This window comes from Gopherus flavomarginatus, chromosome 4, assembly GCF_025201925.1.
Source record: "Gopherus flavomarginatus isolate rGopFla2 chromosome 4, rGopFla2.mat.asm, whole genome shotgun sequence".
In the NCBI taxonomy this organism is placed as follows: domain Eukaryota; kingdom Metazoa; phylum Chordata; order Testudines; family Testudinidae; genus Gopherus; species Gopherus flavomarginatus.
In genome coordinates, this window is record NC_066620.1 from 17,732,063 (window position 1) to 17,753,087 (window position 21,025).

The 21,025-nt window shown below is 38.7% G+C and overlaps 1 protein-coding gene across 3 annotated transcripts in view; it reads left to right on the plus strand.

Moving 5' to 3' along the window:
• Positions 1–21,025, plus strand: part of MEIS1 (Meis homeobox 1) — a 131,833-nt gene that overhangs the window by 70,905 nt on the left and 39,903 nt on the right. The gene's annotated exons all lie outside the window — the stretch shown is intronic.

Sequence of the window (21,025 nt, forward strand, 5' to 3'; positions counted from 1 at the left end):
ATCTACTGTAATGGAAGAGCATCATTTTTAATTTGTTTGAGACTTTCTCAGTCCCAGAGTGTAAGTTATCACTGTATTTAATATCACAACGCGGGAGGGGGGAGATGTACAGTTATTTGTTGCCACAGTAACTATATTTATTTCTGTGATTAGAAATAAAAACTATAGGCAGGTGCATTGGGTTGAGATTTAGGCTGCTGCTTTCATTAATGATGTACAGTGTCTGTCAAACCTTCAGTTGTTACCTGGCAGTCAGACATTTCTAGTGCCATCCCTGTTTGGAGCCAAATTATGGCTTCCATATGGTGAAGCATCACCATGTGTTCATTCACGTGGGATTTAGGCCCACAGACTGAAATCCTCCAACACACCCTTTGAGTAATGGAAGAATGAGGCCCAAACGAGGTATATGATATTAAAGTACATCCCCACTTCTGATCTCACACTGCATCAATGATCCACTCTCTTCCCTGCCTATCATTGGATTAGGGGTAAAATAAGAAGCCAATCAACTCACTCAACCGCAATGGGTTTCTGCCAAATTAGTAAATATCAATTAATACTTCTTGTTGTCATCCCTACTTCCTTCCCTGTGCCAAATAACTAGATACTAGATGTCTGAAAAAACTGTATCAGGCAGGGAATTCTTCCCTCCCTACGCCATCCTGAACTGCTATAAATTAACCTTCATCTCTGATCACACTTGCTCAAGCCCAGATAGGTCCTTAGACACTTCCCAGTTGATCTCCCTTACTCGCACAGTCCACACCAACTGGTATAGTGGTACCATGCTATCCTTGTATCAAGAGCATCTTAGGCCAGGTTGAAGACTTAGGTTGAAGTTACTTTACAAATGAAAAGGGAATGCTTAACCCCCATTACAAGGCTGTCTTCTCACCAGATATACAATGAGAATCTGGCAGGCCCAGATGCCACTCAGTGACATACAATGTTTCAGGCAACTGACACCAAAGTATTCTGCAAATATCCAATGGATACACTCAATCTTGGCCCTTAAATCTAGTGACATTCTAATCCTCATACCAGCCTGACATCTCTGCACCAGCTGGCTGATGCAGTGGCTGCCAATTTCTTTCCTACACTCCAAGATGGGAGAGAGACACTGTGGCAACTCTGCAGTTACAATGGAAACAATTACAACACACAACCAAACTCAGACCAGCCCCTACACTTCCTGCTTGAACTGTCTTATATCTGACGTGCTCTAAGAAATATTTATTATTTATATTATCAATATTTATTTCTAGAAGCACAGACAATGTGCTAAGTGCTTTCCAAACTTGAGCAATGGGTGTGAATGGTGCATTGCAGATATAAGACAATTGCTTTGCTGCAAGGTGCTTACTATAACAACTAGACTGCCACTAGTTGGTGGCAAGTACATCCTGGAGCAATGCCAATGAAGTAACCTCCTCAATCTATAGAGTGAAGGCAGTAATCTCCAGGGCCAGTGCCATAAAGGGAATGCTCCTTCTCCAGCATAGCACTGAACTGAAATCTAATTAAAAATCCACCGTCCTTGCGAAGAAGCAGCCAAACCAGAGTTAGCTGTGTTGTAATTAACAAAGGCTTAATGAAGACCCTCCTTATCCATACATTTGTGTAGCATCGTGCTGGCTTGGGGCTCACCTGATCAGTCTTGTAAAACTGTAAAGGATCACCCTCCTTCCTTTCAGCCACTTCAGGTAGTTCATTGTTATAGCCAAGTCAAATCAGCTCCAGGTGGATCATGGACTGTTCTCTGATACAAAAAAACTTGAAAAGGTTATCCAGAGAAGCAGACATTTCAGGCTCTCTAGAGCACATTATGGTTAATAGCAGACTAAGAATACAAAGTTACCAAAACATGGTCATACATAGTAAGGAGATGTCTTTATATTCTGGAAGGCTACATACAGCTTTGGCCTGTCCCTCCACTAGTGAAAGCACTAGAGAACATCTGCATTTAAATGGATGACCGATCATGTATGTGCAGAAAGAATTCAATGAAGTATGTTGATATTCTGGAAAGAGATAACTTTAACTGGACTAGGGCTGTAGATTGCTGCATGACACACTGCTTCTGACATGCCGCATATGAGACAACAGAAAAAATCGAGAATACAGTCCAGTAGCAACTGCAGGCATTTGGGGCAACTGATCTTTCTACCAGTTTCAAACCGTCAGATGCCTAGGTCCTGTAAGAGAACGCATTATGGAAGGCTCACGTACTTTCTTCCTGGGAATGAGACAGACAATGCCAGTGTTTCTGTGATTTATATCCCTATAAGTTAGGTATTCAGCGGTAGATACCTTAGGATGATGATGCCCACAAGTTGCATCATTCTGTGGGATTGCCTTGACTGGGATTAGTAATATGCATGAAGGACCTGATTACTAATGAATTTCCAGGCCCAAGTCAGAACTGGGAAAAATTTGGAAGTGTAACAGCCCCGTCCAGCTTATAAAACTTCTGGCCATCTAGTGTCTGCTTGGTGCATCAATCCTCTATAAACGTGCACACCAGAACCATTGCCTCCCCAGTGCATTGGACTCTCCTTACAGATTAGAGTACAATACTCATTCAATCCCCTCTCAGGAAAAGATCTCAAAACTGCAGGTCTCTTCCTTTCCTTGAAAAGACAGATGAAATGGTGGACAATTAACACAAACAGCCACCAGGAAGAATCAAAAAGCATGAGCCAGAGTGGTGACGCAAGGTTCAGGTGCTCCAGAAGAGAAAGCAGTTTACTGTTGGCTAACTTTACATTCCTCAGGTGCATACTGCACTGATCTTTGAGCTGTTGTATGTCATCAACTGATGGACAAATGAATCAAGTTCATTACTAAGGAGTGTGAGAGAGGAAGGGAGGCCTCTCTGTCTTTTTTCATTTAAGGGTACCTGTCTTACCAGCCAGGCCTGAAATATCAGGAGACACTGACAGTCCCCAGGTTCCTGGTTACTAACACAGAACCTTTGAACATTCTGCAACTCAAGACTCACTAATTACAGTCCATCTGAGAAAGAAACTAAACTTCTTGAAAACTATGTAAGAAACAGTACAGCCTATAGGCATGGTTCTGTCTGAATAAATTGGAAATTAGAATCCATAAAGAAAAAAATACTCCTTTTAGAAGGCTAGACTCCAAGGGCTTTGCCATCGTAATGTAGGTTCAGTGTTTAAAGACCCAGATGCACGACAAGCCCCATTGGCATCTACAGGATCACTTTAGCCCACAGCTGGGTGAGAGATGCTCCTAGAGGGAAAAGTGTCACACCTTGTTAGGCCCAAAGAAATGCCTGGTGGGAAAGGGGCGGAACTAATGACAATGATCCAGCTGCTTGACCCATTGCCAGGCCTGGCACTGTATTTTGAACGGACTGTATGTGCAGCATCCAGGGCAGGAAAAAATGAGAGGGAATAGATCCCCAGATCCCATTCCTGCCTTACCTGCCTCACCCCCATGAGTTCAACAAATAACAAATTCTGGTAACTCAGCATGGGCAGTAAGGAGACAGATTCCCACTTGAGAATCATGCAAAAGCTGGCCTAGAAGGGGATGTGAGACCCAGACCCACAATCAGAGCTTGCCATAGGGGTGAGAGGGTTGAGCCATTGCCCAGGTTGCCTGGCTCAGGGGGGTGCTGTGCTGGTACCTCCCACCCACCTGACCCACTGACAGCCAATGGGGCTTAAAGGCAGCCAGGCCAGCATGGATGGACTGAGCTGCAGGAGGGCAGCTGAACCGGCCAGGTAACTCCTGCGAAGCCGGGGTGTCCCTCTTCCCCTGCTATCTGCAGCCACTGCTGCTCCTGCCTCCCCTCCCCCGCGTACCCATGGAGCCACCCCTGGCCAAGCTGCTCAGGTGCTGGAGCCTGCCTCCTGTCCACTGTGCAGAGTGGGGCGTGGTGGTGAGGGGGCACTGGTGTCGGGGTGTCTTTCTTCCCTCACCCTTGTTCCCAGTCTCCACTGAGCTGGGGTGGGGTAGTCAGGGGCTGCATTTCTGTGCTGATGCCTCTAGGTCTGATCTTGGTTCTGCCAGGGCTGCTGTTCAGCCTCCTAAATGCTCTGCTTAAAGAGGCAGCATGCTGACACGCTTACTCGGGCACACTATCTCCAACGCACACACATTCTCTCTCACACATGTCGTAGTTGTTACTTCTTGATACTTCCTGTTGAAATGCACAAGGTACATATATTCTCTATTTTTATTCTTTCAAAGTTCATTAAGGATTACAGTGCTGTTAGTTTAGTTTTTTGATTGGTCTGTGAATCTCATAATTTTATTTTTCTTATTCTTAAATTTTAATTCTTTGAGTAGTGAGTTCTAAAATGCCTAACCTGTCCCGGTTGGAGTAATTGTCCTCTGTAGGTGACAAATCTGAGGAATTGTCACAGATTGAAGTGTCACTAGAGGAGGTTTTGGAATTAATTGATAAACTTAACAGTAACAAGTCACCAGGACCAGATGGCATTCACCCAAGAGTTCTGAAAGAACTCAAATATGAAATCGCAGAACTATTAACTATAGTTTGTAACCTGTCCTTTAAATCAGCTTCTGTAACAATAACTGGAAGATAGCTAATGTAATGCCAATATTTAAAAAGGGCTGTAGAGGTGATCCTGGCAATTACAGACCAGTAAGTCTAATGTCAGTACCGGGCAAATTAGTTGAAACAATAGTAAAGAATAAAACTATCAGACACATAGAAGAACATAAATTGTTGGGCAAAAGTCAGCATGGTTTCTGTAAAGGGAAATCATGTCTCACTAATCTATTAGAGTTCTTTGAAGGGGTTAACAAACATGTGGACAAGGACGATCCAGTGGACATAGTGTACTTAGATTTCCAGAAAGCCTTTGACAAGGTCCCTCACCAAAGGCTCTTACTTAAATTAAGTTGTCATGGGATAAGTGGGAAGATCCTTTCATGAATTGAGAGCTGGTTAAAAGACAGGGAACAAAGGGTAGGAATAAATGGTAAATTTTCAGAATGGAGAGGAGTAACTAGTGGTGTTCCCCAAGGGTCAGTCCTAGGACCAGTCCTATTCAACTTAATCATAAATGATCTGGAGAAAGGAGTAAACAGTGAGGTGGCAAAGTTTGGAGATGATATGAAACTACTCAAGATAGTTAAGACCAAAGGAGAGGGTGAAGAACTGCAAAATGTTCTCTCAAAACTAAGTGATTGGGCAACAAAATGGCAAATGAAATTTAATGTGGATAAATGTAAAGTAATGCACATTGGAAAAAATAACCCCAACTATACATACAATATGATGGGGTCTAATTTAGCTACAACTAATCAAGAAAGAGATCTTGGAGTCGTCATGGGTAGTTCTCTGAAGACTTCCACACAGTGTGCAGCGGCAGTCAAAAAAGCAAACAGGATATTCAGAATCATTAAAATGGGGATATAGAATAAGACAGAGAATATCTTATTGCCCTTATATAAATCCATGGTATGCCCACATCTTGAATACTGCATAGAGATGTGGCCTCCTCATCTCAAAAAAGATATACTGGCATTAGAAAAGGTTCAGAGAAGGGCAACTAAAATGATTGGTATCAGGGGGTAGCCATGTTAGTCTGTATCCACAAAAACAGCAAGGGGTCCGGTGGGACCTTAAAGAGGTGAGTAGAAAACCTCACTTCTTCAGTTGCAGGTTTTTTACCCATGAAAGCTTATGTCCAAATAAATCTGTTCGTCTTTAAGGTGCCACCGGACTCCTTGTTGTTAAAATGATTAGGGGTTTGGAACGGGTCCCATATGAGGAGAGATTAAAGAGGCTCGGGCGTTTCAGCTTGGAAAAGAGGAGACTGGGGGGAGATATGATAGAGGTATAAAATCGCGAGTGGTGTGGAGAAAATGTAAATTACTTTTCCTTATTCTTGTTTCCATAGTATAAGAACTAGGGGTGACCAAATAAAATTAATGGGCATCTGGTTTAAAACAAATAAAAGGAAGTTCTTCACACAGCACAGTCAACCTGTGGAACTCCTTGCCTGAGGAGATTGTGAAGGCTAGGACTATAACAGGGTTTAAAAGAGAACTAGATACATTTATGGAGTTAAGTCCATTAATGGCTATTAGCCAGGATGGATAAGGAATGGTGTCCCTAACCTCTGTTTGTTAAAGGGTGGAGATGGATGGCAGGAGAGAGATCACTTGATCATTACCTGTTAGGTTCACTCCCTCTGGGACACCTGGCACTGGTCACTGTTGGTAGGATACTGGGCTGGATGGATCTTTGGTCTGACCCGATATGGCCGCTATTATGTTCTTATGTACTTTTATTAACATATTGTGCTTTTGTCTTGTCATTCATTTTTTAAAGTGGTACAATCAAATAATAGTATCCTTCTATAATATAAATTTACCTTTTACGCACCTTAGCAATTCCAGTTTAAAAAAGATTAGCTAAACATATAAATTTAGACACTTTGCAGGTGAAGGTCACTTATTTTCAAATGGTATTTGTAGTTATATCTGTAAAATAACTTAAAATTTGTATGAGAATAGGTGCAGTTCCAGATCCGATGCTAATAGGAATGATGGAGTCAAATGTAGTGAGTCACGAATATGATTGTGATCGGTAAACATAAATGCCAAAATAATTAGAAAAATAAATTCCTGATTTTAATAAAGAGAAAAATAAACCTTAATCATCTACGTTAAAATTAAGTAAATATCTTTTTAGTGGAGTGAAAAACAATTGACTAAAATAGAGTTGGATAATGGCAATAATGCAGAAGTGTGTCTGTTAGAGAAAGTAAGTCGATGTTATTAATATTTATTTCTCTCTCCTAAAGATAGTGAACAAAGTATCAAACTTGTGTTTCTGATATCTGTGTTAAAGCTCCAGAACTGGATACTTCAAGGTCTGGGATTTGGGAATGTCTTGCTGTTTTATCTCCTGATTGTTCTAAACGTACATATAAACTAAAAATAAGTCTTTAAGTGGTGTTTGTATATATTTTTTCTTTCTTTATATAGGAATTAGATCCAGTGCTCCTGTCAGCTAATTTCTAAATTATGTAGGGAAAAAACTTGTTTTCTCAGGTTTCAAATAGCATTGGATTTTTCTTTTTTTGGCAATGTTAGTGATGCAATCTATTTTTTTTTTAATTCCTTTTCCCAACTATTGCAATTTCTTTAGTAAAACAAAGTGAAAAAAGTTAGGGAGGCCCTATTTTCCAGTGGATACAGCCCTAGACTAGGAATCAGATCTTCATTCTGTCCTCAGTTCTGGTACTGACTTGCAGCAAATCATTTAACTTCTCTGTGTTTTAATTTCCCCATCTGTAAAGTGGAATGATGATACTTACCTGTGATTTATAGATGAAAAGCGCTATATAAGTACTAAGCACTTTCCATTGGTAGCAATGTAAAAAACCAGCATTCTGATTGGCTGCTGGCAATTCCTAATTGGACTAAAAGAACAGGAGTACTTGTGGCACCTTAGAGACTAACAAATTTATTTCAGCATGAGCTTTTGTGAGCTACAGCTCACTTCTCAAATAGTTTTTATCTTTGAAAAAAGTTTGCTTTCTATTATTAACATTAATACACATCAGTGACAGGGAATCAAGTGATCTAGACAGTAATTGCTGAGTTTCATACTAATGATTAGTGGTTGGAATGATTTACAAGAAATATAGAACTAATACAGTCTTCAGAAAGTGTATTGGTTGATTTTAATTTACTCTATGCAGTTATTACATTAAAAAAAAATTAAGTCTTCTGTGTACAGACAGGAACCTCCTTTTCTAATGTTTGCCCTTAAATTCTCATTTTCCACATAAAAGTAAGCTCTCTCTCTTTGTTGAACTCCCCTCCCCTTCTCCCATTAAGGCTTTAACTCCTTGAATGCCATATTTGTACAGTACTCTCAGAGCAGTGTCATTCAGCAAATCCCCGTTATTTTCATTGATGCAGCAGGACAGACTTGGTGTATGTCCAAAGGCCACACACGTGCTGTCTTCTCTGGTTGTAGACTGTGCATTCAGGGACACTCAGGGGGATAAATTAATCCAGATTGGCTGCTGCTATTATTTTTAGCATAGAGAAAAATTAGGACACCGGTCGATATATGCTATTAAAAATAGTGACCACCTTGGCAGCTTAAAACTAAATATTTTTAGCCACTGTTACTCTGACAATGGTGCTTACTTTTTATTAAAACTCTGCACTGGAACAGGTGGCCAATTTTGCTGTTAGTTAGGCAAAACATATCTGTGACCCTTGTAATTTACATAAGTGAGCATGCTAAATTGTCTCACATACATCACAATTTACATAAAATCTGCTATAAAACTGTAAAACAGTCCAAGAAGCTGCATATCACCCAAAAGCTGATGCATTATGGCAAAGTAGGTGGGACATACCCAAGCAATTGAGGCTCCGAAAACAGTAAATGTTTCAACCAAAATAAGGCTAGGATTTGAGTGAGTTCTTCTGATTGCATGGCAGGGTGTTTGTCTCAAGCCTGATGTTCTGTCAAAACATTATGGTGTTATAGCTAAAACTCAGCTAGTTTGATCAAAACATTTTTTTGTGATACAGTACATGACAAGCTGTATTTGAGACCAATTAATGTGCAAGGATTGTATTATGACATCAGTTTTTAAGCAGAACTCCTCATTTAAATAAATGACTTCAAGTGAGGTTTGCAGAAAGATCTGTATAAATATAATTGTGACAAAGGCAGGTGTAATTTCTACTTTAACCCTGAACATAATTAGCCCAAGTCTTCCCTTGATCCCATCAGTTCCTCCTTTCTCAGCTTTAAATTGTGTTTTAAAATCAGTTAAAAAAATGTTTCATCCACCTCTTGAATCTAGTCATGAACAACACTCTCTATCCTTTAAATCTGCGATAATTTAAAATGTTGGAATTCAAAACCTAATTTTATTTGGGGGATTATGCAATGTAATTGGTTTGGTTCTGTGATGAGTATTTGATGATCTACACGTTCATCATGTAATCAGGCAAAAAAAAACAAACCATAAAATTATAATCCCAAAAGATGTTTAATAACAATTTAAACTATTGAAGACTTTGTTTAAACCCATTAGGGGATTATAAACTACATTTTTTTTAAATGGTGCCAAGAGGTAAATTCTAGGACTTCAAACACCTTTTTAAAAACAAATTACCATGATCTAAAATATGAATGAGCCAAGGATTTGCTCAAAGTGAACGCTGTCACTTAATCAGACTTCTTAATTTTTTTTAAAACATCATTTGCAAGAATTTTCTAAAGAGTTTGTTTTACTGAAATGGCAGAATAGACAAAATACTTACTGGGATTTGCTGTCTGTCAAGTGAAAAGTAAGTTTTCCCCACAGCTATATCTAGGTTTTGAATCTTAATTAATAACCCTGATACATTTGTAAAAAATGGAAAATATACAATAAAATAAAAGCTTTTTAGCAATGATTTTATTTTGCAGAAAGAACTTATTAGAAAGAGACTATTGTTTTAGATTATTGTAAAATTAAATTTGTTATTAGAATTAGATTAGTTAAGGAGCATATGTCATACCATGATGTTTTTCTTTTTGGTGATATTATTCTAACATTAAAAATACCCAATCATGTCATATTGCTTAAATTTAATATATTTCACATATTTTTTTGGTTACTTTGCAAGCTTTAACTACTTTTTACATTCACAGTTAAAGCAGGCTCTGTTTCAAGTCTTTTCTGGTTGCTGTTCAGCCCCATATAATGTACAGTTTTGCAGAGATGCAAATGTGGTTAATGTGCCTCTCAGACTATGTGTAGGTCCATCTAGAATGTGTTACATTTTTGGATAGAGGCAGTAGTCACAGCACATGGGAGCACATATTGGCCCGCCGACAGCATAAAAAGGGCATGGACTGACTGAAACCAGAAATCTTCGTGAGCTCCTCTTCAGAAGGAGTGGTTGGAAATATTAGAAGGAAACAGGGCAATTTAAATTAACTCTTCCTTACTTCATCCTGCACAGCTGATGTTTGACTATGGCAAAATACCATAGATCTCATGGAGTTTGCCAACATGACAGTTATAGTTCAATATAGACTCAGAGACTTTTTCTTGTTTCTCCAAACGTGTCTTCTCTTTCACTTAATTTTATTGTGGACAATGCAATAAAATGTTTTGTAAGCCTTCCTAGTGACAGGTGTCCAGGATTCATGGATGAGGAAGGCATCTTTAACTAAGAGGATGGCACGATGAACCCAATCTTCCTTCACAGGATGAGAGTCAGCGTTTCATATTAAGGAATGAAAATTATCCTGAAGATCTGTTGACGTACTCTCCAACAAAGAATATGAACCTGAGTAGAAAGCTCCGGAAGATAAAAAGAACCAGGATTCAAATAGCTGCATGCAAATTAATGTTTTGACATCACAACTGCTACACAGTTTGTACAGAGATAGTCTGGCAAAAGCTTGACCACTTTAATCTTCCCCAAAACTGTTGTTTTTGACTTGCTCTCCACCCAAAGAATTATTCCATCTGATGATGGAGGGATGACTCAGTGGTTTGAGCATTGGCCTGCTAAACTTAGAGTTGTAAGTTCAACCCTTGAGGGAGCCATTTGGGGATTAAGTTGGGAATCGATCCTGTGTTGAGCAGGGGGTTGGACTAGATGACCTCCTGAGGTCCCTTCCAACCCTGACAGTCTATGATTGAGATGGCTGAAAAGACTTGGCTTTGCCATATTTAGTGGAAGCTGCTTTTGTTGCAGCCTAGTTGCTGATGTCCGCCAACTGTCATTCTTTCATGTTCACTGCCTAGATAGAGCTCTCATACGCTAGATGAAAGCTCTTGGATTCAATCACAGATTCCCTGTTCTGAAAGACAACACGTTCTATATTGTTGTTCCTGATCTGAGCTAAATTGTCCCTGCAAAGGAAAACATGGTATTGACTGTTTTTTGGCTAATGCTGGATCATAAATGAGAAGTTGTAGTCAGTTGATTGTGAATGGATTCCTCCACTGTTCTCTTCTCTCTTCAGACAGACACTCCTCTGCCTGTACCCTACCAAGCCAATAGGCTGATATCATTCTCTATAATCCCGTCTTTTCTCAGGTTTCCATCATTTGGGCCACAAAGGAAATTTCTGTGACTTCTGATTAAAACAACATATTATCCAAACTGCCTGACCTAGAATATCTGTCTCTAGCTCCACATGACCTGTGAAGGCATTTTGGTTGAAGCCAAAACCTATCCAGTAGACCAACTAGATTTTTTTTTCAAAGAGAAATCCTTTCCCATAAGTCCTGTCTTACGTTGTTGCAGAGTTTTTCCCACCTCCTGGCTTGTAGCCGTTGTAATGTGTGTGAAAACCACCGTAAAGTCAAAGAATTTCAATTCCTCAGAAGCCAATGAAACATATTATTTTATAGTTTTTTGAAAAAATCCAGATCTTCTAAGAATTGGAGGAAAACTGAAAAAGGGAACTATGAATATGCACCAAATGTTAAAATTACACTTGCTTTGATTGTACTTGAACATCTTCTGTGGTCTGTTTTCAGAAACGACTTTACTATGAGCAGTATTTGCAGAAATACAATATTGGAGTGAACATTGGAAAATGTTCATGGAAAGCAGTCTCTTTTTTTAATGTACTGTAATAATTCACATGGGAGACCTGATTCTTGGGTTAACCTCATCCAATAAAGTGAAAGAAACATATAATGTGACCGCCTGTATCTGTCCAGTCAAAACTACCTGAAATTCAAATACCAAACATTTTTGGGGAGGGGAAAAATCATGCCAACAAATTTCAGATCCAAAATTATTCACAGGAATATTTTGGTGAATTTTGAAAAACTGATACATTAAAGGAAATTGGAATATTGTGGCAAATAATTTGCAAACAAGAAACGAGGCAAAATTCATGGGCTAAATTTATTAGTTGTTTGTTAGTGATCTGTGATGGGATGTTAGATGGGGTGGGATCTGAGTTACTACAGAGAATTCTTTCCTGGGTGCTGGTTGGTAAGTCTTTCCCACATGCTCATAGCCATATTGGTACTGATAGCCATATTTGGGGTTGGAAAGGAATTTTCCTCCAGGGAAGATTGGCAGACGCCCTGGAGGTTTTTCACCTTCCTCTGCAGCGTGGGGCACGGGTCACTTGCTGGAGGATTCTCTGCACCTTGAAGTCTTTAAACCACGATTTGAGGACTTCAATAACTCAGACATAGGTTAGCGGTTTGTTATGGGAGTGGGTGGGTGAGATTCTGTGGCCTGCATTGTGCAGGAGGTCAGACTAGGTGATCAAAATGGTCCCTTCTGACCTTAAAGTCTATGAGCCTAGTTCATCCTCTAACACAGCTTCTACAACGGAGAATTCTTGAAGGCGTCTACATTGCTCTTCAGACACAAATGACATATCTATGTAAATTTTGAGCCTGAAGCTCCTGGCTCCTAGGGTGATTACCAATTTTTAAGAAGTTTCATGAAGCACCTGTGTAAGCTAATCGGAGGCTTAATCTGGTCAGGTGAAAGTGCCGAAGTGCGCTGCCCCAGAAGGTTTAGGCATGGTAATCTGCCATGTAAAATAAGCTCTCTCTCTCTCTCTCTCTCTTTTTTTTTTTAAACTGGGCCAGATTCAGAAGTGATACACAAAGTTGTGCGAGTTAGACTCCTGTGCCCTAGTTTAGACTCCTCTATGCCTGCTTACATCAGCTGTATCCATGTCTATGGGGATCGAAGATAGTATAATGTACACTTTCTTCCAGCTCTTCAGTGTAAGTTAAAACAGGATGGGGACTGCTTTAACTTGCATCTTTTTACAAGACCTAGTCAGAAAATATTTTGGTTTTTTTTCCCCTCTGCCGAGAATGTTGACTTTTTGTTGGAAAACAGAAATGTTTTCAGTTTGTTGACAAAAAGGTGAGTTTTTCCACAGAAAGCCAAAAAAAAAATCCAAAAATTTGTTTTATTCTTTGTATTTATAGTCAAAAACCAAGCTTCAGTGAAAAGTTTTTGACCAGCCCTACTATTTACACCTTCCAGTTCCTCACCATGTAAATGACACCAATTTTGAATCCCTTACATAAAGACAGAGTATAAATAGGACTAACGAAGTCTGTTGGTGTACAGTGATCTAATTTATCCCACCTTGCACCTGGACTTCCCAATTTGGAACCATAGTCTTTTTCTTTTTTTTTTGAATAAAGGATTCCTTTCACTTTCAGTAGCATCTTATCATTTCAGTAAAGTAGGTTCTAGAAGATTTATTGCTGGATCTTTCCTCTTATAAACAGGAAACTGCCCAGAGAAGTATTCTTCAAACTATTCTTTTCTTTATTAGTGATAAACCACTTTTTGTTATGAGATAGACAATATTAACATACTGAAATCATTCAGATTTAAAAAAAACAACAAAGCATTTGTTTATAATGTATCTAAAAAAACATTGTGAGGGAGCCTTACATAGGGAAAAAATGGAGTTGTGGGGCCAAACGTGATCATGCTTGAAATGGCTTTGGGAAATAATAGATTTCAAAAATTTCCTAAATGTGGGGTAAGGAGACAGTGTCTGATGTCAGGAGACTCCTTCGGTCCACAACATTCTCTCAAGACAGCAGTGATGAAGTGGAACAATCCATGACTGGAAGAGCTGCGAGCTGTATAATTCACGTCTGCTAAATTCTACCAGACTTTTGGGGTCTCTGGCTAATGATTGTATTCACAATGGAACTGAACATACCCTAATTCTAGATGGCTTTGGATAATTAGAAGACCCCCTGATTGAGTTTTAGTGCTTACCTGCCGTGAGCTCAGAAGGGATACTGACTTTTCATCCTACCTGGACAGTTGCAGAAGAGAAGAAAAACCTAAATACAACCATCAGGTTTTGCCACCCCAGACTTTGGACCCCCTTAAGTGTGTATAGGATTTGGACCTTCAAGCCAAATAGTTCCTTCCTTAAGATTTTTTTTCTGCCATCTGGCAGGTAAGCCTGAGAGCTACGTCTGTAGTTTGTCTTATGAAGATACAGAAAACTGTGAAGATACAATTGTTCACCAAGCTGGAATCCAGCTATCTTTTCTTCAGTGCAGCAGGCTGTAAACCCTGGAGAGTTATTAATCACAGCTTTGGGGTAGGATCATTTTAAAGCTGATAATAACTAGAATCTTAGTATTCTTATGAATAAAATATAATTTTAGTAATGTTTTCATAAACAGTAGTAATGGTAGCATTCTAGTAAACAGTGGTATTAGTCACATCAAAATTGCACCACATTGGCTTTTAAATTACTCCACCTGTCTGTATGAATAGAATTTTCAGTGTAGAAGCGCACAGACAGCTGCCGCTAATGTTTTCTTGTCCCTGTGCAGATAATGCTGGCAAATCTACATGCAATAAAGGACTGGTTTGTGATGTAAAATGGTACCTGACCTACTGGCTCTAGTGCTACAAAAGCAATGGCTTTAATTACAAATGGTGGTGTTTAGTTTTGTACACGTTTATGTAAAAATGTCATCTTCTAGTAATGTAACCTCTAGTTCACGTGCCCTGGCAATGTGACGCTCACGGCAATGATTTTCAAAATAATTTGTGTGCTTTATTTTTAAACGAGAATCCTGTCTTTTTAAGATTCAGATAATTAGTAAGTGGAGGCCCAAATGCCTTCTAGTTCCATTGGCTTCTCAGCACCATCCAGAGTTGGGCCCTATATGAAGTAAGAATTGTGTGTATTGTATAGTACAAAGTTTTGATTAACTAGATTTTTTATTAAATTTATTGTCCTTTACATAAAATTGGTATAATACAATGGCTCTTAGAGTTTAGCAGCCAAATTCTGCCCTGAGTTATACCCTGTAAAAACCCCTTGCAGTTGATGGGGCTACATGGAGTGTAAATCAGGGCATAATCTGGCCCTGCCAGTGCTGTAGCAGGCAGTCATGTGTTACATAGGAGAGATGTTTTAAGCTCTATTAATTGTAGGACAGAGCAACAGGGAGGGGATTTGCAGGATACTAACCACTCTAGGTTATTAACAAAACATTTGTGATATTGGCCAATAAGACACGTGCATCCACTATTGCAATTTTTACATTGTTGATATTAGTTTAAATTATATGTTTGAATAGATTATAAGGCTCCGGGCTTCTGATTTTCAGAAGTGCAAATTGCTTGCTGTAGAAACATAAAGGACTTCAGAGGGTTAAAGGATGTAACGGTGCCATTAAAAATCCAGCTTGCCAATGAGCTATTTTGTGAGAATGGTATAAATATGAGATACACTTGTCTGGATCATCTGCAAGCATTCTTTTTGATTTCTTTCACACAACTGGTGTTTTTGTGTTTAATTTAACAAGAAATGAGTAGTAAATGAAAGCTGCTGCCTGAAATCCCACTGTGAGCGTGTTTTGCACTTGGCTCCCCAGTGAAAAGGCAATTTGTGAAATTATGTGATAGAGTAATTAGATGAAGCCAGGGCTTCTGATTGTTGCCATGCTTATGTGGTGAAGGTTTGCTGGGGGGAAAAAATGGATTATTACCCTGGCAAGTTGGCTCAAAGCTTCTTCATTTATTTGTAAACAGAATATTTAGTGACCGCATAGGAAGTAGCTGTAATCACCAGGTCGTAAAGAAACCACAGCAGAGCTTTTGGATTTTTACGGAGTGCTCATGTAAAATTTAAGCTGGGAGGCAGAATCCCTGTTAATGTAATTAGGATCTAATTTACCACCCTTTGCACACAGATGTAATAATGTCTATATATTTATTCTATCTTTAAGCACATTACATATACCTCAGTGCAGCAGCTATTGAACAAAAACAGGTGTGAGCACTTTTCAGATTCATTTTTATACTGTAAACACACAGCGATTTAAGGAGTAATATTTACAAAAAAATGAGGGGAAAGAATGTCTGCACATGAGGCAGTAATGGACAGTTGCCCTTTATGTACTGATGGATTTCTCAATGGTTAAGTAAATTAAAGCGAATGCTAGAAAAATCAATAGGCTTGCAGAGTCTTGGTTGTGCCTCATAGACTTCAGGACAGAATGACAGATGTGGTGCATATGACCCATTTAAGTATTAATGCTTGGGAAATTGCCTCTGCATGCAAGGTTATAGGCCTAGAAATATTGTTATATTAAATTACAGACAATAATATTTTTAAGTATATATGGAATTTTTGTTTCAGTTTAGTTGTTCTTATATGTTACATTTGTCCTGGAAGATTAGTTGCTTAGTTGCTTCTATGGTACGCTACATCTGTTTTGAAAATTCACTGCATGAACATTTTTTTATAAATCTGCAATTGAAAAGCAAGTGTGTTGCCCGCTGAAGGGATATAGTGAATGTGTTAACCAATAAATGTAAGTGAGTCTAAATTAAGAATAATTAAAAGATGGCTTTCCACATGTCTGAAGAGTTTATGGAATACATGGAACAAAGACATTAAATCAGATTATTCTGTATGACTCTAAACACAAAACAAGATATGAATTGAAATATATGCTAAAAAGGGCAAAAGAAGTTAATCATGGAGGGCTATAGCTTGCTCACCTTACACATATGAGTACTCTCATTGATATCAGTGGGGTTACTTATATAAGTAAGGTGAGCAGGAGCTGACCCTGAGTGGGAATCTTCTAAACAGAGATGCAGTTCAGATAGAGTGACTAGGTAGAATACCTCTAAATGTGAGTGTATTGTTGTCAAAGACTTTTGTCACTTCTGGAATGACTTCTAGGTATGACAGCAGGGAAGTAGACAAAGGTATCGGTCCTGCTTGTGCAGTCTCTTGGAAGAATAATGTAAAATTGTGGTGGCACCACTGATGCAATGGTGAAGACAGCACAGAATGTTTAGGAGGAGATCCATTGACAGGCTCACATGCAATACCAATTATCCTGTGTTCCTCCCAAATCTCTTTGTCTGAGCAAGTAGCAGTGTATAAAATTTTGTATAGAGATATAATATAAATATTAAATACAGTTTTAGATCATCACATTATGTTGCATGCCTATTGTTAACATTCTTCCAAAGAAAACGAACAGTTAAATTCCCATAGTGCACCGATTCAGAATCCAAATGCTACTTCATTCCAGTGGCACTTAGTGTATTTATCAATTTCCATTCCCCCCAGACCACCTCCACACGTCTGTTCTTTGCAGCATCTTTCATATTTCAAATATTTGTTAGTTTTATTTTCTACTTCCATATTCCAAAAATGTCAGAGCTTGACTGAGAGTGAAACAAAATGTTTTCATTGGATCTAACAACTGCACGCCGTTAACAGTAGCGCCTGTAAAATGATGACATTGCAGAAGGACAGATTATTACTTTTGGGCCTGTTGAAAATGTATTTGCGTATTCAGGATGGATGAGAGAATAGTCCTGAAGGCTGTCAGGCCCAGGCTGTGTAATATGGAGCTGGTGACAGAACCTTGTCATTTGCCCACATCTAGCTTCATTGCTATGGTGACAATATGCAGTGATGAAAGTTATCATTAAGGTTCGGACAGCATGCTCTATGGTTACTATAGCCCCCAGCCTCTTTGCTGTAGCATATTAGAGCTGATAGCCCTTGGTGTCAGAATAGCACCAAATCTCTAATGACAGAAACTATGCACAGATTTTGGGTACGTGGTGCAATTGCTCCTAGCACAGTTGCCAACCTTGGCAACTTTTTGTGTCAGTGACAGAAAATTGCCTGTATTTTCTTGGTTATTTTTATAAACCTCATTAGTCTCAGCAATTGATTTTCTTGATTTATTTCGTGTGTGACAAATGAAATAATATATTTGTGAGAAGTCCATTTTTATGTGCTCACATTTCTATTCCTGTGTTGCGTGAAGGTAAAGATCTGAGCATTTTCATTTTGTTGTACATATCAATCCGTGTTTACTTGATAACGGCTTTCTTAAAATACATGTTTGACAGGGGGCCTCCTGAACTAGGTCATTTGTTTTTGTCCTGACCATTAAAGATCAAAGGTCACTGGGAATCTAGAAGCCATTAGTCAGTGACTGTTCTTTGCTGGGTCCCTAGGTTGTCAACTCACTAGTCACCCATGGCAACCTGGGCAAGACATGCTGTCAGTGACTTGGCAGGGAGCCTGCTTTACTTCCAGATTGCATAGATAAGAAGTGGAGCAACTGCTCTCAGAATTGCTATAAAAATATGCTGACATAAAATCTACATTTGAAATACAGTGTGTGCATTTCCATGCACATCTTTGTTATAAAAGTCATGGGACATTTGAGAACAAGATTAGAAAGAGATACATTGGCTTTATAGCAATCATTTTGTGCTATTCCTCTTAAGTCCTTGCATTTTACATTTGCAAATTTATTTTTAGTTTAGTAGCAAATGGCACTTCAGAAAGAACAGAGTTGACTAAAATGTTCTTCCACACTTGCCAGTACAAAAGTTCACTTTTTTAAAACTTCTGGTATTACATTATTTCATTTGAACAGATTGATTTTTTTTTTCCCCTTCTGATGTTAAAGTACATTTGGCAGTAAAAGTTTATACATATTAGGAACCATGGGTAAAAGACATAGCTGCTGAGTCAATTCACTCAGCTTACTTCCCCCATTGAGCCCTAATGTGTCCCAATCCCCACCCCTTTCAGTGAAAACATCATCAATTATGAGGCTGACAGGAGCCTGGGACTCAGTGCAAGTTACTCCTTGGGGTTATTCATCTTGGACCAAAAAAAACTGGCACTCAGCAACATTCATCACTTCCACCTACATAAAGTAACTGAGTCAACCGTGGGGTGAATTATCAAAGGAAAAAGGGGGGAAATGTTTTGAATACATAAGAGGCAAGTTAATTTGGCCTCGAATAACAGGAGAAATTGAGTCATAAACTAATTTGCTATTTATAAACTTTACATTGTAATTTGATATCACTGCTGAATGTGCAGATTAAATTGTCCTTTGGCTACAGGGTTATGGTATTCTTCCTTATGTCCTGACGTTAAGTGCTTTATATTATATTGCACTAATGCTGCTAAGATAGTTGCTGCATTCCTCCGTAGAGGTGTGCTTTCACTTTTGTGTGGATTGATTCCTGTCAACTGTGTGTGTGTGTGTGTGTGTGTGTGTGTGTGTGTGTGTGTGTGTGTGTGTGTATCCACTGAGGGGATGCCATATAAGTGATTCTTTATAGTGTGTAAAGCACCTTTATGGTGAATTACAGTACTGTATATAAATTTAAGATACTATTATAATTTAGTTCAGTGGGCTAATATGATAAATATGTTTATTACAAGGTGTTTTGAATAATCTTTGATACAAAATATTGCCAAGTGCAATCTTCATTGTATATAAAATTGATACAGCAAACTCTTTTTAGGCCAAAGTCTCCAGTAATATATATTTACAGATTAAATTGTTCTTTATTACAAAAAACCCTGATATTTAAACTTGTACAGTTGCTTACATTGCGAATTTGACCATATTTCACTTGCCGTAGAAATATAATAGAGCCCTGACGAGAGAGGAGTTGTTATATTATTATATTAACCATGCCACCTGGGTTCTTTAAATCTGTACTGTGGCTCGATTGTTGTCTAAATAAACATAGATTATGTAGAGGACTCTTTATCTTAGAGCTGGCACTACTTATCACTGAACCTCCTCCTCCTCCCTCCTTCTGATTGTTAGTTCTATAAGAAGATTTAGCAAGCATAACTTACAGCTGATAACCTTTGAATGTTAGTTCAAGGAAAATGTGCCAGAGTAACAAAAATCTTACAAACTGTGCTGCAGCCTATTAGAATAAAAAATGCTGTGCCGTAACACTGATTTAGAGGAAGAGACATTTGCCAAGGTCTTTACTCTGAGAGCTGGATGTGAATTTGGTCTAGACTAAAGTGATCAATAATTTTAATATCTGAACAGCAGTAAGAGATGTCAGGTGGAATGAACCTGTGTATATTTCTTAAATCATCCCTCTGCTGGAGGTCTTATTGTTAACTTTCTTTAACTACCGCTTCCCATAATGTTTCTGTTGGACAGATTGCTTTAGCTCTACTGTTTGGAGTTGAATTGATCTTGACACAGCACTAGAAGAAGCTGTTATTGTCACTTTTGTTTGATGGTAAATGATATACACCTGAGCACAGGAAATAAAAAGACACTGCAAAATAATCAACAGCTTATAGTCCTACATAAAAACCAAGTAGCTCTGTGCAGTAGTGAAATCAAAATATGAGCCGTTTGAAGCATGCTTATTGAGCTTGCAAGAACTACTTGCATGCAAACATGCTAAGAGGGTAATAAAGGTCTTTGGGGTCCTTCAAACATGAATCCCCCCCCCCAAAAAAAAAATGAAAAGTCCCCCATTCAATACCGCAAGGCAATGTCATCACAATGTTGGAAAGCCGACTCACAGCTACTGGGTTATTGCGGGCATTTCTGCCCTTGTCGTTTGGATTACCACAGTGCCACGCGTGCAGTTACACAATACATAAAGGCGAGGGTTATTTCTAGGACAGATAATTGAACATTAATACTCGTTGACATTGTCGTAGGAATGATATGTCAACCTGACAAGGCCTATGTGCTTACATCTGCTGATTGGCTGCAGACGAAGGGGATGTTTGTCAGATCAGACCCGGGGCCTCACTGCGGTGGAGCCAAGGATGATACAGCCATTAATCAGGAGCTGCCATCTTGGTGGAGATACCTTCTATAAAACATTTATCATGTGTATGCTTTTTTATTTTTATTTTTTTGGCCTGATTTTACAAGAATTTTTTTTTATTGTTTGTGGTACAACAAACCAAGCAATAAACAACTTTAATGTTACACACACATTTCTGAGAAGCATATGAATGAGTTTTAATATTTTGAAAAAGTGAAGAGATAGAAGTTACTCAGAATGGTACAAATCTAAGATCAAGTTTAGATAAGGTGTTTCTGATTCATCATTAGGAATTAACTCTCATAAAAATGTAATAATAATCATACCTAGCTCTTATATAGTGCTTTTCATCAGTAGATCTCAAGTGGGATTAACATTCTTGCAATTTTCTGTTGCC